The sequence below is a fragment of the Myotis davidii genome, unplaced genomic scaffold, assembly GCF_000327345.1.
Source record: "Myotis davidii unplaced genomic scaffold, ASM32734v1 scaffold332, whole genome shotgun sequence".
Taxonomy (NCBI): domain Eukaryota; kingdom Metazoa; phylum Chordata; class Mammalia; order Chiroptera; family Vespertilionidae; genus Myotis; species Myotis davidii.
This window is the reverse complement of record NW_006285779.1, coordinates 2734966-2743825: the sequence shown is the minus strand read 5'-3', so window position 1 is coordinate 2743825 and position 8860 is coordinate 2734966. Positions and strand designations below refer to the sequence as shown.

Here is an 8860-nt window from a genome sequence, read left to right as displayed (position 1 = left end):
CCCAAGAAGTCAGCTCCCTAGAGAGACCACATCTACCTTCAGTTACATCAAATCATGGCCCCTGTCAGTTGCCTGGCAACCTCACTGGGCCAAAGGCCACAGACGCAGCATACTGGTAAAAGCCCAATTTCTAGGGAAGAAGCTGTCAGGGATGTATCTGATGCCTCTAGATTTCTAACCAAGGTCTGAGGGCTAGGGAGTTGTTATTGGGAAACTCCTCACTGTGTGCAAATAAAATGTCTTCTTCTCCGAGCTTTCGCACTAGCTTGTCTCCCAAGGGAACATCCTCCCTCCTCCTGTTCTTGAGCTGCCCAAATTCTACCTAGCCTCCAAAGCTAGCCACTTCCTTCTTTCACCCTTCTCCACCCCTCCTGGCCTTCCTCATTTCTGTCCTGCCCAGAGGCTTTGAACATTTCTCCTCCATCGTCCCTGAATTGGGGCAGCTGCAGCCTGGGCAGCCAACCTTCTCCAGAGGAAGAACAAGATCTCCTAAGACTTTCCAATTCCGGATGTAGCTCACAGAAGCCCATTACTCCTGGGGCCCCTAAATCGAGAGTCACTGATTATTGGTAAAAATGAAAGGTGGCTCTTGTCCTGTTATAAGTCCTATTTAAATACCTTTGATAATAGTTAATAATAGCCCTTACTGTGACTGCTTACAATGTGCCGGGGATTGTTCTATGCACTTTACATGTATTCACTTACCTAACCCTCACAAAAAAAAACATTGATTGATACTAATATTATCATATTATCCCATTTTACCTAAAAGGAAATGGGGAACTGATAGGTTAAGTCACTTGCCCAAGGTCACATAGTGAGTTAATGACAGATTTATACCCAGGCAATATGGCTCCAGAACCCTCACCGTTAACCACTACACTGCACCAAAGCTCATGATGTAAAGGCTCCTCTTTCCTGGGCTGGCCCTCTTGCCTACTCCACCATCTCTGCTCACACCATGCTCCCCATTCATAACATCTTTCCCTCGGCCTCTCATTCTGCAGGGCTCATTTCCTCTGCAACCAACCCTGATGGGTCCATCCTCACTGCCCCCAGCTGGCCTGAGCGCACCCCCAGCACCAGGCACAGGCCTGGACTCTGCAGAGGCTTCATACAGACCCTCTGGGAGAAGGAGGACCTGGGGGAAGGTCCTCCTCATCCCGCGGCCCCTTGTGTTGGGGAGGTGCTCAAGGTGGAGGGAGCACAGGGGCCATGTCGGGGGAGGAGTTCTGGGCGCCCGTGTGGAGTCAGGCCCGTGGCACTCAGAGGGTCTGGCGTGGAGGCATTCACTGCTTCGCCCAGCCGCTCTGCAGCCCGGCCCCTGGGGTCCCGGTTCCACAACGCAGGTTCCAGAGGATATCGTGGTCCCCTCACCCCCCCAGGCAGGTCTTAAAGGCGCCAAGGACGCTGATGGCACCAGGCATCCCGGCATCCAAAGTCGGGCGGGAACACACAGGGGCGGAGGGGGCAGCACAGGAAGTGGGACGACAATGATGGCCGACCCCTGAAGCAGGAGCTCCCTAAACAAACAAGCGAGGTACCGCAAGGCTGCAGGCTCGTGGGCGCGAGGGCCTGGGGATGCGGCTGCGGCCCTGGGGGGACACGTGACGAGGAGGCCTGAGCAAGCTGGGAGGGGCCTTGAGACAGGCCACGGCGAGAATCAGAAATGGGGGTCCGGGGTACGGTAGGGGGACACACAGGACAGGTACCCGGGCCAGCGCCCTGCGGCTCCCCGGCCCTGGGCCGGAGGCGGGGGGGACATCACCTGCTCCGTCGGGCGCCGCCAGCTACCGGTCCCGCGCGGTGCAGCTCTCATCCCGCGGCCCCACCAACGAGATCACAGGCGGGGCCCAGAGCGGTGCGCTCCCGGGGGCGCCGCGGCCACCATGTTTGAGAAGGGCACATGCCCGTGGATGGGCGTGGCTTCTGCTCCCTTTTCATTCCCCACGTGTGCTGCGGGAAGGGAGGCGTTGAAGTTCGAGGCGCCGCCAGTGGGTGGAGGCGCAGCGTCCGACTGTACCGCCGCCGGGTTCCATGTCTGCCACCAACGACCCCATCCGGTGTCTTCCCATCCGCCTTATTTCTTTGCCACAGTCTCCGCCCTCGAAACCTATAGCTTTCTCCTGCTCCCCTTGTCTCTCCCGTCCTTCCGTAAGGCTCCCTGGCTGGATCTGGTGGCCCCTTTCCCCAGGCCTGGTCTTCCAGCCCAAACCCCAGTGCCTCTTCCCCTTCGTGTCCCGTCCAGGGTCAAGTCCTGTTACCCAATCAACTCATATGTTCCCCACCATATCTGTTCCCTTAACAGAAATGTCTCCCCAAGGCCGGGGGTGGGGGAGGCTACAGGGTCTGGGTCCTGGATTGGGCGGGGGCGGGGGTGGGAAGAAGGTGTTCTGGGTGAGGATCGACCTGCGCTCAGATCCAGGAGGCCCGCAGGCCATGCCCCAGCCGGTGCCTTCATGCCCATGTGGACGGGGCTTCTCCTGTAGGACAGGGCACCTGAACCCGGGACCCAGCACGGCCCCCACTTCCTCTTTCTGTTCCTGCGGCCTCTGCTTTCGGGTGCTACCCGGTGGGGAAGCTACCCCGTGGGGAGTTTAAAGAGTTCCCTTTAAGAATGAGCTCACTCATCCCCAATCTGCAGGGATGAGCTCCTGTTCAGGGCTAGTCCCCTTGAACGGTGCGGCGGACCCAGAGGCTGTCGCTGCCCTCCCTCGGGAGTCTCAGTCCACGGTAGAAAGTCCCACGCTCCCCTCTCCCCTAAGGACTTGAGTCAGTACCAAAATAGGGGGGAAAGGGGATCGCTGCTCCCTCTTCCAGCCCCGTTTCTCACTGCAGCTCCCACCAAGCCAGCAAGATGTTGGCTGCTGGAGAGGGGCAGACAGGGGAGGGGAAGGAGGGAGCACATTTGGCCTTGTGCTCCCATGAAAGCACTGCGCTGCCAGTCTGGCGCTGCTGGGGTTAATGAGGGGTGTGGTAAGTCACTTTGAACTCGGCAGACTGGCCCAGGGAAGGGGAGGGTGGGTAGCTCCACAGCCTCAGGCCCGTGCCAGCTCCCTAGACTGACCATTTCTCCCCGCCCCCCCATCTCTCATCCACCCTGCTGCACCCCGTCCCATTGCACAATACTGATGATCACTCTCCTCTCCCTGCACCCCCATCACAGGAACTGCCGGCTTTCCTCAGTAGCTGTCCCTAGTTGGGCCCTAAGACTCCTGTAAGCCATCCCTGACACTGCCTTTCCCCTCCCCCATCGCCTGTTCTTGGATGTAACTAGATATCTTCATCAGAGAGAACTTCCTGAGTTTTCAGGGAAGGATGATGGGAAAGACCTCTTTGGGGTGAACCCCTAAATTCCCAGCTCAAACTGTGGAGAGTGCCAACTCTGTGTAGCAGGGGCCAGGTTCTGGGGTCAGAGGACAGCGGGTGGACTGCGGAGAGAGACAGCCACAGACACAAGGACACACACACACACTGTAAAGTGGGGGCTCCAGGGAACACTTGTCCTGCTCAGCATTCCACAGCCGGCTGGACCTTAAGATGTTCACTTCCTCTCAATCCCTCCCTCCCCAAGATGGGAACAGATCCCACCTGCCCTTGGGGTGCAGTTTAAAGCCACACAGGTTGAAAGGAGGTAGTAGAGTGATGCCTCCTCTCTCCCCATCCCCTCAAGTGAATTTTGCAGCTGGTATTTGGGTGCTTCGGTCTCCTTAGCTGATTGGGAAAGCTAGAAGCTTATGTTTGAGGAATTAGGCATAAAGGGCAGATTTCCCAGACAGTAAGAGCAGAGAAAGGACCCAGCTGGTTGGTCTCAAAGGCTGGGAGAGACTCGGAGACTGAGGTGAGGAAGGGGACAATCTGGAGGGGGCAGGAGGGAGGAGCAGAAGGGGTGTCCCCATTCTTGCTTGAGGTCAGAAAGGGCTCTCTGGGCAGTGTGCCCAGCCCTCCCACACCTTCCTCCTTTCTCAGAAGAGTCTGGGCGGGGGCGGGGCAGGAATTGGCTGGGGCAGATGGAGCCCTATTTAAGGAGCTCTCTTTGAGAGCATCACTGCAGATCCAGTCCCTGGAGCGAGAGAGGAGGCTTCATTGGTAAGCGCCACCCCCTTTCTTTCAACTCTAGCAGGGTGAGGGTAGGGTGGCTCCTGAGCCTGCTGGCTTGCCTTTCCCTCTTGAGGGATAGGCTGCAGCTCGGCCTTGTGAGTGGGAATAGTATCCAGCCCTCAGTTTGACTCTCTAGAAAGTGCAAGTGTGTGTCAGGGAAATCTTTCTCCACCGGTCTCCTATCTTTCAGGTACTTCAGATGAGATCTTCGGGGAGCTGGGACTGCTGGGCTGCTATCTTGGGGATCCACATTTGGAGCTCCCTTCTGGCTCAGGAAGCCACTTAGTCCCTAGAAAGATGCCCTGCTCAGTAGGTAGGTTCTGGCTCTTCTCCTAACCCCTTCCCCCTCCAGCTTCACCTCTGGTCCCACTAGGAGGAGGAGCACATCTGGGCATGAGATGATGGGACTAACTCGGCAGTGTCCACGGAATTCTTGCCTTGGCCCTTAGTTCCCTCCCCTCATATCTTACATTAATTCCTTTTGAAATTTAAAGAATCTTTGCCCCGTTCCCTAGCAACGGGCCCTATTTTCAGCTCCAAGCTAGACCCTCCCTGGGATAGTAGTTGTCTGGAGATCCCACGTTCCTTATCTGACCCATCCTGGGAATGGGGGAAAATTCACAGGCGTGAGCATGGGAGGGCAGCATCCCGGCTGAGAGAACTTTGGCCACCTGGCTCTGAGAACTGAATTCCATAGGCTGTGAGCTCTAGCAAATGCCCTAGGGACTCAGTTCTGGTGCCCGGCTGTGCTGCACCACCCATACGTGACCAATATCAAGGTCATGGCTCAGGCTCACATCATCCCAGCCAGGTGCTCCTTAGGCTACTCTTCTGCTCAAAGACTTGAATGACCCTCCAGAACTCCTTACCCTGTCATTAAAGTCTTTCATAGTGTGGCCTCCACTTAGCTTTGAAGCCTGATCTTCCAGTGAAACCTTGCTGCTTCCTGCTTCTGCTGCCCTGGTTCCTCCTCAGTGCTTCTCCAAACCCCTCCTCCCCATCACTCTGTTGGCATCCTGTGCATTCTTTTTTTTTTTTTTTTAAATATATTTTATTGATTTTTCTCCCCCACTGGGGATGTGCCCGCAACCCAGGTACATGCCCCTGACCGGAATCGAACCCGGGACCCCTCAGTCCGCAGGCTGACGCTCTATCCACTGAGCCAAACCGTATTCGGCCCTGTGCATTCTTTAAAGCCCCTGTCAGGTGCCTCTTTCAAGAAGCCCCTCCCCAGTGGTACCTATGATCTCCTAGAAATCCTCCATACTCCCCTCCATTACGGCTCAATTCATGAGCCCCTTAGTGTGTCTAGTCCAGTGTTCTGCACACAGTAGCTGTTTAATTAATGTTCCTTAAATTTTTCTGAGTGTGTCTCATCAATGAAGAGGCAGGCAGTGTGGCCTAGAGGTTGAGGCTACAGTCAGATTTCCCAAATGCCTTCTCTATGTGTGACCTTGGGTTAGTTGTTAACCTCTGTAGGCCTCATTTTCCTCATTTTAAAATGGGAATAATAATTATATCCACATCAAAGTTTTGTGAAGATCGTGTTAATAGTTTCTATACAGGACTTTAGCACATGGCCTGCTCCCTTGAGTAGAACGTGAGCTATCCAGTTGAGAGGTGGCCTAAACATTGGTCAGTCAAAATTCATTGAGTGAAGGGCTCGGGGTGAGATGCCAGGGTTGGGTAAGGCTGGGACAAGGCCAGGAACAGGAGGCCACCAGGATCAGAGTTTGGTGGCCCAAGCCCTGCTGGGATCTAGGACCTCTGGATTCCTACCCACTGTGTGACCCGGGGTGAGTCATTTCTCTTTGGCCTTGGTTTCCCAGCATAATGTAAATTGAGGGGGTTGGACCCGGATGACCAGCAAGATCCCTGGCAGCCCAGATGTTTTATGATTTCTAAGCATCTAAATGTCAAGTTCAAAGAAAAGATCAAAGAAGGAAGCGTCCAGGCTCCCTGAAGGACTCCCTTAGATCCACAGGACCAGGCGCAAGCACTGGGGTTTGGAAGTCCAGGGCCGGCTGAACTGAGCTGAGTGGCAGCACCTCCTTCAAAAGCCTCTAGTCAGAGGATAGGGGTAAACTCGTGTGCAGCATGTGGGCATTTCCAGAGCATGGGTGGGAGCCTCGGGAGAAATGTGTGTGAGCAATGCAGATCCCTCAGAGACGGGGAAACTGAGACTCCAAGGGTTTGGGCCCAAGAGGATAGAGAGGAAAGGGGAATCAGGACACATGTTACTTAGTGTGAAACCCAAGATTTACTTGAAACCTGCCTTCTTTCAAAACGAGATTTGAGGAGGCTTACACCCATAAAGACAATTCTCCAAGATTAAAACAAAATCTGTAATATCGATATGTCGTACATTTTAAATGTGTATCCTTTTGACCCAGAGATTCAATTTACTTTTTACATTTTTATTTTTAGTTAGAGATTACAAACTTACAAGAAAGTTGCCAGAATAGTGCAAAGAACTCTTGCTTATCCTTCTACCATATTTACCAACTATTAACCTTTTGCCCTGCTGCTTCCTCTCTCTGTCGTCCTTATTTCAAATCTTGCTACTTGTCCCAATAATGTCCTTCATAACAATTTTCATTCTGGTCTGAGTTCCCAAACAGGATCATTGCGTTGCTTTCATGTTTCTTTAGTCTCCTTTGATCAGAAACAGTTTCTCTGCCTTCCTTTGTCTTTTATGACATTTTTGAACAATAAAGACCAGTAGGGTTGTGTCTCAATTTACGATTATCTGATGTTTCCTCATGATTATGCATTACTGCTGAATTGATGTGGTGTTTTCCAGTTTAACATATCAGAGATCACATGATGTTGACTTGTCTCTGGTAAAGAAAAAAATTTCAAGACACTGCTGTTAAAGATGGTAAGAAAGACTTTATTCAAGAAGGAGTACTGCAATGGAGTTCAAGTGTTCTCCACTGTTTTCCCTACTATACTACTAAGTTGTTACTATTTGCTTTGTAATTAGTAAATAGCTTATTGGAACATACTTTGAAACGATATAAATATCCTGTTTCTCATCAAACTTTCACCTATTAGTTTTATTTGTTTGTATTTTTAATTCTCACCTGAGGATATTTTTCCATTGATTTTTAGGGAGAGTGGAAGAGAGAGGGAAAGACAGAGAGGAACATCAATGTGAGAGAAACACATTGATCGGTTGCCTCCTGCACGAGCCCCAACCAGGGCCCTGGCCAGGGAGGAGCCTGCAACCGAAGTATGTGCCCCTGACCGGAATCGAACCCAGGAACCTTTGGTCAGCTGGCCGACGCGCTATCCACTGAGCCAAACCGGCGAGGGCCCACCTAGTAGTTTTAGTGTCCATGAATGATTCTCATCTGAATCAATTACTGTAATGGTTGGGAACGGTGACTTTCTAATTTCATTATTCCTTCTACTGTAAGGAAGAGCTTTCCTTTCATATTTATTTATTTAGATAATATTAGTATAGACTTATGCATTCTTATTTTATTTTATTTATCCGTTCCTGTGACTATTTGTTTTGATGCTTACATTGTCCCTGATTTGCTAGTGGATGTCCCTTCAAACTGGCTCCTTTGTTCTTTTTTTTTTTTTAATCCTCACCCAACAATATTTTCCCATCTGTTTTTAACAGCCTCACATATGTTATATTGTCAAACTTTTGTATTGCACTCAGTCTGATAGGTGATAAATGGTCTTTCAATATGGTTGTTTTTATTTCTTAATTCCAACCCCAGGATATTTTTTCCATTGTTTTTTTTTGTTGTTGTTTTAGAGAGAGTGGAAGGGGGGGGGAGAGACAGAGAATCATGATATGAGAGAGGCACATCAATTGGTTGCCTCTTGCACCCGGCCCTGGGGCTGGGGATGAGCCTGCCCTTGGCCAGAATCGAACCCGGGACCCTGCAGTCTGCGAGCTGATGCTCTAGCCACTGAGCCAAACCAGTTAGGGTTTTTTTTGTTCTTTTGACATTTTTTGAGTAGTCTTTTATTTTCTGGCACAATTTGTTCCAGCTCCTCGCCTACCTTCCTTGCCACAGCCTTGGAATGAGCCATTTTTCAAGGGGCTTTGCTCCTTTTTTTAAAAAAATATATATTTTATTGATTTTTTACAGAGAGGAAGGGAGAGAGATAGAGAGTTAGAAACATCGATGAGAGAGAAACATCGATCAGCTGTCTCCTGCACATCTCCCACTGGGGATGTGCCAGTAACCCAGGTACATGCCCTTGACCGGAATCGAACCTGGGACCTTTCAGTCCGCAGGCCGACGCTCTATCCACTGAGCCAAACCAGTTTCAGCGGCTTTGCTCCTTTTAGTGGAGAATAGAATTTAGAATCAGAGTTCTGGGTGCTGGCTGTGCTTGTTGCTACTGGAGTGCCATTGTTCAGTGATTCAATTTCTAATTTGAAGACTTTATATTCTACAGTTTAACCCTTGTGTTTGTGATCAAGCTGCATATTCAAGGATATTTGTTTTCTCTACTACTACTACCCTTAGAGCTGATGCTCTAACCACTGAATGAACTATCCTCACTCCTTCCAGATATGACCACACATCATCATCTTATTTTGCCTGTATTGCTTCAAAAACCCATCTGCAGTCTTTTTTATACAACATCCAGAATAATTTTTTAAAGGTCGATCGATCACATTTTCTCCTGTTCACAACCTTCCCCCCTAAGAATAAAGTCCAAAATCCTCAACATGGCTTCAAGGTGCCATAGGATCTAGTTTCATCTTTAATCTCATCAACTACCA

The 8860-nt window shown here is 50.8% G+C and overlaps 1 protein-coding gene across 2 annotated transcripts in view; it reads right to left on the bottom strand.

The window, feature by feature from the left end:
* Positions 1–1926, bottom strand: part of CUEDC2 (CUE domain containing 2) — a 13018-nt gene extending 11092 nt beyond the window's left edge. For both annotated transcript variants that reach the window (XM_006756485.2, XM_006756486.2), the window contains exon 1: positions 1769–1926. The gene's annotated coding sequence lies outside the window, so the exon portion shown is untranslated. The remainder of the gene's footprint in view (positions 1–1768) is intronic.
* Positions 1927–8860: the final 6934 nt, after the last annotated feature.